Genomic DNA, 7,883 nt, shown 5'->3' with positions numbered 1-7,883 from the left:
TTTGTCTGTCTCCTTTAGTTGTTAATGTATTCATTCTGTGATCAGTCATCAAGCTTAAGCACCGAGTGTGGGGCGCATTAATTCTTGCAGGAAGAGCTTTTATTTCCCCTCAGGCTGATGCCACTGGGAGGGGAATGGTATTCCTGCAATATGGAGAATGAGTCAGCACTGAGACCCGGTTGGCTGCTCCCTCAGTTCTCTCCACAAAGCCACTGCCCCAAATTTTCCCCAAGCGTCTCTAGTCCTCTCTGCCCTCCCCTCTGCTTGAGCCCAGGGTAAGTGGGTGCCAAATTACTTTCGTACATGATCTGCTTAAGAGCTTTTTTCTCCAGCTGTTTCTTTCAGGTCAGCAAAAACCCTGTGGCTTTTCGCTTTTCACAGCTGGTTTCTATTTTACTTTCTGTTCTGTTGCTGTAGGCTGGGAAGCCCAGCTGGGGGTTTAGATCCTGCCCTTCTCAAGGGGAACCCCTGGCTGCTGAGCTGTTTCTCAGTCCCTTCAGCTGCCACTCGTGGGAGCCCAGCCAGTCCTTTCATGTCCCCACACTTCCTACCAGTCACATTGTGATGAAATAGCCTTCTCTGTCTCTCTGTGGTTATAGGACTTCTCTCCAGCTAGTGTTCAGTTAGTTATTCCAGATGATTTCTCCACAATTAAGTTTTAAGTCCAGACTCGTCCTGGGAGGAGGATGGTGTAGCTTCCACGTACTCCTCCACTATCTTGTATCCTCTTGCAGTTATGTTTTAGATGTGCAACTTATAAGCAATATAGTGTATAGAGTTAATTTTTTTTTATTTTAAAATCCAGTTTGATAATCTCTATCATTTTATTGGTATTGCCCATTTATTTATTGTGATTCTTTATCTGTTTAAATATATTTCTACAGTCTCAGTTGTATTTTCTTTTTATCATGTTTTTCTTTGCTTTCTCCTCTATTGCAGCTTTCTTTTTTTTTCTTTTAATAGTTTATAACACTTTTATTAAGAGTGAACAGGTATCAGTATTCCTAAACTGTAAACAACGGGGAACTGAAGTATCGAAGGAGAAACATTAAGGATCATATGTAATAGACAAAAACTCTTAATTTTCTTTCTGCCTTTATACATCAATGTGTGATATTTAAGTATAAATGAATTCCTTATTAAGCAAACATTTTTGCATACACTGCCTTCTCTTTTTCTTTCTGTGCCTTTATCTTTTGTTTGACTTTCAGCAGTTCTGCCTGGATAGCTTTATCTTCCGGTGCTATCTCCTGAGCTTTCTTAAGATCAGCCAATGCTTGGTCATATTCTTTTAATCCTTGCCATCCTTGAGCTCTACGGTACAGTGCTTTGGTATTTGACAGGTATATTTCAAGAGCCTCCAAACAACTGTCAATTGCTCCCTGCCAATTTGACATCTTCAGTTTACAAGCACCAGTATTTAGCATGCAGCTTAAAGCTACAGGTTGCAGCTTCAATCTATCTGCTTCCTCAGTTACAGCCTTTGAACCTTCCATGTATCTTAAAACCTTTGAGTATTTTTTAATGGCCATCTCCCAGTTCTGGGATTTAAAAAAGCTATTTCCAATGTTTTTTAAGTCTTCTGTTATTAATAGTATTTTATCTACGTCTTTTAAATCTATATCTGCATCCTCGGGGAAATCTGGATGCCTGTCACCAGAACCATCTTCTGGGAATATTCCCCAATCATCCCCTTCCTTCAATTCTCCGCATTCTGCAATAACGCACAATTTAGCAGGTTTTTCACCTTTCACTTCTACATTCTCCAGAATTCTTGCCACACCCATTCCTTTCATTACTTGGCCAAATACCACGTTTCCCATCCAAATGAGGATTCGGAACTGTTGTGATAAAGAACTGGGAACCATTTGTATTGCTGCCTGCATTTGCCATGCTCAATAAACCCTCCCGGTCATGCTTATAGTAGAAATTTTCATCTTTAAACTTTTCACCATAAATACTTTCTCCACCTGTCCCATTCTGATTTGAGAAATCTCCACCCTGAATCATAAATTTCTTAATAATTCGATGGAATGGGCATCCTTTGAAATGGAGAGGTTTCCCGGTTGTGAGTCCAATGCTTTTTTCTCCTGTACACAGTGCACGAAAATTCTCTGCAGTTTTGGGTACAATATCTGCAAATAATTCTAAGACAATTCGACCAACTTGCTCACCTCCAATGTCCACGTCAAAGAAGACTCGGGGATTACTGGGGTTGGAGGGCTTAGCTTGGGGTGTTGGGAACGACATTTTGACTTGCAGACACGTTTGGAAGCAGATTCGGAGCACCGCGTGGCCACCTGGTAGCTGAGACCCGAGAGCACCTATATTGCAGCTTTCTAATAGATTAAATAACATTTATATGTGACCCATAATTTTCTCTGATGGCTTGAAAATTATAAATTCTATTTTCTTTTTTTAATACATTTATTTATTTCTATTTCTATTCTCTTGCTGAGCACAATACCTATTTTGACATAAATTATTTTTTAATTTATATATCTCCCCTGTGTCTTCAGTGCTCTCTCATTTTTTTTTTACTGTTTTTGTTTCATCTAAAGGTTTACCGTATTTCTTTTTTCTTCTTTTAAAAATGATTTTATTTACTTATTTTTGGAAAAGGGAGAAAGGTGGGAGAGAAATATTAATGTGTGGTGCCTCTCATGTGCCCTGATCTGGGGACCTGGCCCACAACCCAGGCATGTGCCCTGACTGGGAATTGAACCTGTGACCCTTTGGTTTTTATGCCAGCACTCAATCCACTGAGCTACAGCAGCCAGGGCATTTTTCTTTTTTTTATTATATATTTTTTCCATTATCACTTATTCCTTAATACTCTCTCTTCCCTCTGGCAATCACCACCCTGTTGTCCATGTCCAGGAGTCTTTTCTCCTTTTATCTCAATCCTTTCACACCCTAACCCCCACCATAGCTGTCAGCTGCTCTCTATGAGTCTGTCTCTATTTTGCTAGTTTAATTCAGTTTGTCATTAGATTCCACATATGAGTGAAATCATATCGTATTTCTCTTTCTCTGACTGGCTTATTTCACTTAGCGTGACGTTCTCCAGGTCCACCCATACTGTAGCAAGGGGTAAAATTTTCTTCTTTTAAATGGCTGAATAGTATTCCATTGCAAAAATGTCCCATAGCTGTTTTATCCTCCCCCAAGGAAATGTTTATTGATTTAAGAGAGAGGAAGGGACAGAGAGAGAGAGAGAAACATTGACATGACAGAGAAACATTGATCAGTTGCTTCCTGTATGTGCTCCGACCAGGGATTGAACACACCACCTACGTATATGCCCTGATCAGGAATCAAACCCTCAGCCTTATGGTTAAAGGCACAATGCTCCAACCAAATGAGCCACCCAGCCATGGCTAATGTATTTCTTAATTAAACATTAATATATTTACCTATGTGTTAATTTATACTCGTATATTGACTAACACTTTTAGCTGTTTCTGTTCTCCTCATTGATTCTCATGCCAAATATTTTTCCTCTGGCTTCATTTTTCTTCTTGTAGACTGAATCCTGTATTTTAATAGCTTTTTCAGCGAAGGTTTGTGAACATTTTGTACTGAATCAAATGGTGCTTTAAGTCATATCAGACCTAGAGACATCCTTTTGTAATAAATATTTTGTAATGCCTTCTGTATGTCATGAAATAAAATATATAGATAATATAACTTAACAATATATAAAATTTTATAAGCTTTCAATACAATGCCGTGACTTCTATATAATGTATTACTAAAAGGAAAGTAAGTTATCAAAAATAATGTACATTTTGATATGTAAGTAAATACTTGGATATGACCACATAGTGAAGTAGTCACATAGTTAGACCTAATCATAAATTTAAATTTGGATTTACAAGAAGTAAAACAATATTCAACTGAATATTATCTGTATTTTTACTTCATATTTTATTTTAAATTTTGTCATTTATCTTATTTACTTTTTATTTTATATTTACTTTATATTTGACATCTTCATAAAAATGCTGAATATAATACATATACCCATATATGCATGTTGATATATAAAATCACCGTGTATAATAGCTATAAGGTACAGGTGTGTTATTATTTGAGATTCAGATTCTTTGAATGGCCTTGCTATTGGTGACATAATTTTCCAAAATGGTGAACAATCTTCACTAAAGTTTTAAACAAAACAAATTATAATTTTCCCTTAATTTACATCATAATGGCATTTCTGAATAATTCAGCAAATATTTTTTTTGTGTTTATATGGAGATAGATTTTAAGTTCAGGTGATTATAGAGAGGATTTTCACCTACATGTATGTATGCCAAGACATTAGGGAATCATGAAGGACAGCATCATGTTCTGTTGTATGGGACTTCCCTAGTATATTTCAAGTCATCCAGCAATCCTGGCCCTCCTGATTTCTAATTATTAATAGCATTCTCCCAATTATTGTGATAACTCAGATTGCCCTTTCACTTTTCTCAAATGCACCACAGAGGGCAATACTGCTTGATTTGAGGACTACTCAACTAGATGATCTCCTAAAGAGAACTTTTTAATGTGGGGTCCACAGAGACTTATAGGATTTCAGGAGGTTCATGAAATTGGAAGGAAAAAAATGCTTTCATGTTTGATATGACATGTACATTACTTTGTTAATGCTTTTATTCAAGCTAAGCGCAATAACATGAATGTTAATATACTCTGCCTATAATTTATATATTTGCTTGTCACTTAGTGCATCAAGAACCACATAACAGTAATAGAAATTTATTTCCTTTTTAAATATGTTGATAACTTGATTTCAATATAATTGGTTTATTTTGCTCTATGAATTTTATTTCATGCATTCAAAAACATTATTTTTAGAAGTGAGGTCCTTGTGTGTGTGGAGGTGGGGTATAAGGGAATAAGTGGTAATGGAAAAATACAATGAAAAAAAGCAATGATTTAAAAAAAGAAGAAAAAAAAAATGGAGGTCCATAGCTTCACCAGATCACCAAAGGGATTTTTCACAGGAAAAATGAAAAGGCCAAAATCTCAGAGACAGGGCTTCAATGTCTGCATTGTTCTGTCTAAATTGACTCTGTGGGAAAGAGTCAGACCAGGACCTCAAGGGAGGGACTGTCCAAGACAAGTGTCCAAGAAGGAGTAAAAAAATCAATATCACTCATAAATATGGTGAGACTATCTCTATAGAAAAATAGACGGGTAAAATACAGGAATACAAGATAGTCTTTGGACCTAGTTTTTCTTGATCAGGCTAGACCTGGGGTTCTCAAACTTTGATGAGAAACACTTATTTAATTAAATCAGGATCAGTAGGGTTTGTGTATCATACTTGTGATACATTATGAGTCATAGACCAAACTCTGAGAAACCTGGGCTATACATGCAATTTCTTCTCAATGTTTTAAAGGGACTAGTCAGGACCTGATACACATTGAACTTTATTGCTCTGTTATTCTGAAAAGCCTTTCACTTATTTCAAAACTCCCCTGATGCACTTTTACTTATCTGTTAAGTCTAGAGCACATGTACACACCTCTATATTTATTCTTTCCAAATCCCTGTCATTCCTCTCATAGTGCTTTCTGCACTCCTTAGTGCAACAGGGATTTTATATTATATTAAAATTATTTGTTTAAATGTCTGTGTCACCACGCCAAGATGCTCAATGGTAGGGACTATTTCTATACATCATGGTTGTTGTTTTTTTCACGTTAGATATTTGTTAATGAATTGAAAATTAAGAAATTTCCTTTTCATTGTGAGTTATCATAGAATTTATTCTGAAACCAATCTCTTATAGATTCAAACTTCTCTACCTATATACAAGTTTTACTAATTTTATCTTTTCCTTTCTAAGATCAAGTTTCTTGGGCATATTCCATTACATGCCCCCATATATATATATATATATATATATATAAAATATTTCATATATATATATATATATATAATATTTCATGTTGATTATTGTGGCAGAGATAGTCGTCTACCCAACGTGCATCCTCCCCTTCTTACAAGTCAACAAAACAGAATAAAAACTAAAAACAAACATATTTTTCTATCTTCCTGCAGAAAAGGGAAATCATGTTACCCTGTTCAAAGATGTGAATGGAAATTGTTGGGTGGGACGCCCAGGAAAACCCTTAGAAAGAGAACAGGTTTAGCTGGTTTGAAAAGTTTTTGTTCCTTACTATTTGACCTCCCCCTTCTTTCTCTCTGGAACACAAACACAATTTTGGGAGGTAAAGTGACCATCTTGGGACCACAATGTGATTGATGAGCACACTAAAATGGCTGAATTGAAAGATACAAGGATCTTGGGTCCTGATTACATCATGGAGCCACTAGCTAGCCCTGGATTTTCTACTTCTAGATTTCTTATAACTAGAGAAAAATGAAGACCTAATTTATTTTAGCTACTTTTCCCTTCCTTTCTTCCTCCTTTCCTCCATCCTTTCCTTCTCTCATCCTCTCTTTTTCTGAGTTTCTGCAGTAGAATGCAAAACCTGACTGATAGTTAACTAGCTTCATTAGTGACTCACTCCTGTTAACTTATGTTAGTGCAGTAGAAAACTAACTGAAGAACTGGCGATTACTTCATTGTTTATTTGGCCAGTACAGAGAACAAACATCTATTGTATGTAGCCTCTCTATCCTTAAGTTATAAAGAGGCATTTATATTAATGCCACATTTTAAAAAGTCATATATAGGTGTGTGTGTATGTTTATATATAAAATATACATCTAGTAATACATAAACATAGCTGTCTAAAAAGATGTTTACCATAGTCCCCAATAATTAACATGGGATTTTTCAGATTAGTTTTACTTCATTTCTTAAAATTTTATATTGCTTGCATCTCCTACATGACTGTGGATGTGTGATCTTTATAATATTATAAATAATAAAATTTTAAAAAGTGAAGTATGATAGTAAGAATGTTCTTATAAAAAATAAAACTTAAAAAAATAATATTATTAAATTAAACAATACTTTGAGGGAATGAAGCAAAGGACTCATCATATTCTTTAAAAGGAAAGAAATGTTTTACACAATGGAATACTATTCTTCCATAAAAAAGAAAAATTTTACCCTTTGTGACATTACGGATGGACATGGAGAACACTATCCTAAGTGAAATAAACCAGTCAAAGAAAGACAAATACCATATTATTTCACTCATGTGTAGAATCTAATGAACAAACTGAACTAACAAGCAAAGTAGAGACAGACTCATCGATAGAGAGCAAGATGACAGCTAAGGCAGGGGGCAAGTTAGGGGGTGCAGTGATTGAGCAAAAAGGAAAAAGGACTCATCGACAGGGACAATTATGTTGTGATTGTGGGGGGAGAGGAGTAAAAGGGAACTAAATGGTAATGGAAAAAATACAACAAAAATTTTTGAAAAAGAATGCTGCTGTAATAATGTTCACCTGAAAGTCAGATTATCCAGGCTGGTCCAATGAAATCATAAAAGTCTTTTAAGAGTGGAAGGGGGAGGCAGGGCAGAATGTCAGAGTGATATAACATGAGGAGAACTTGACCTGTTGTCTCTGGCTTTGAAGATGGAAGAAGGGGAAAGTCAAGGAATCTAGGTGACTTCTAGCAGCTGAAAATGACAAAGATATGGCGCCTCCCCTAGAGCATCCACAAGGGAACACAGCCCTGCCAACTTCTGGATTTTAGCCCTGGGAGAGCCATGTAGAACTTCAGTCCTACAGAACTATAAGATAATAAATTTGTGTTGTTTAAGCCCCTAAAACAAACAAACAAACAATGAAAATAAAGAACTGTTAAAGGTTCTGAGGTCACCATCACAATGAGTTAACAATTCACTGTACTGTTTTTCCCTTGATCACATTTTATTTTTTGC

General features: G+C 35.8%; 1 pseudogene; it reads right to left on the bottom strand.

Annotated features, from left to right (window-relative positions):
* Positions 1–968: 968 nt before the first annotated feature.
* LOC149996170 (peptidyl-prolyl cis-trans isomerase D pseudogene) lies at positions 969–2,320 on the bottom strand (annotated as a pseudogene).
* Positions 2,321–7,883: the final 5,563 nt, after the last annotated feature.

This window comes from Furipterus horrens, unplaced genomic scaffold (assembly GCF_987537825.1).
Source record: "Furipterus horrens unplaced genomic scaffold, mFurHor1.1.pri manual_scaffold_12, whole genome shotgun sequence".
NCBI classification, from domain to species: Eukaryota; Metazoa; Chordata; class Mammalia; order Chiroptera; family Furipteridae; genus Furipterus; species Furipterus horrens.
The sequence above is the reverse complement of the archived record's forward strand: the minus strand, read 5'-3'. Positions and strand labels throughout refer to the sequence as shown.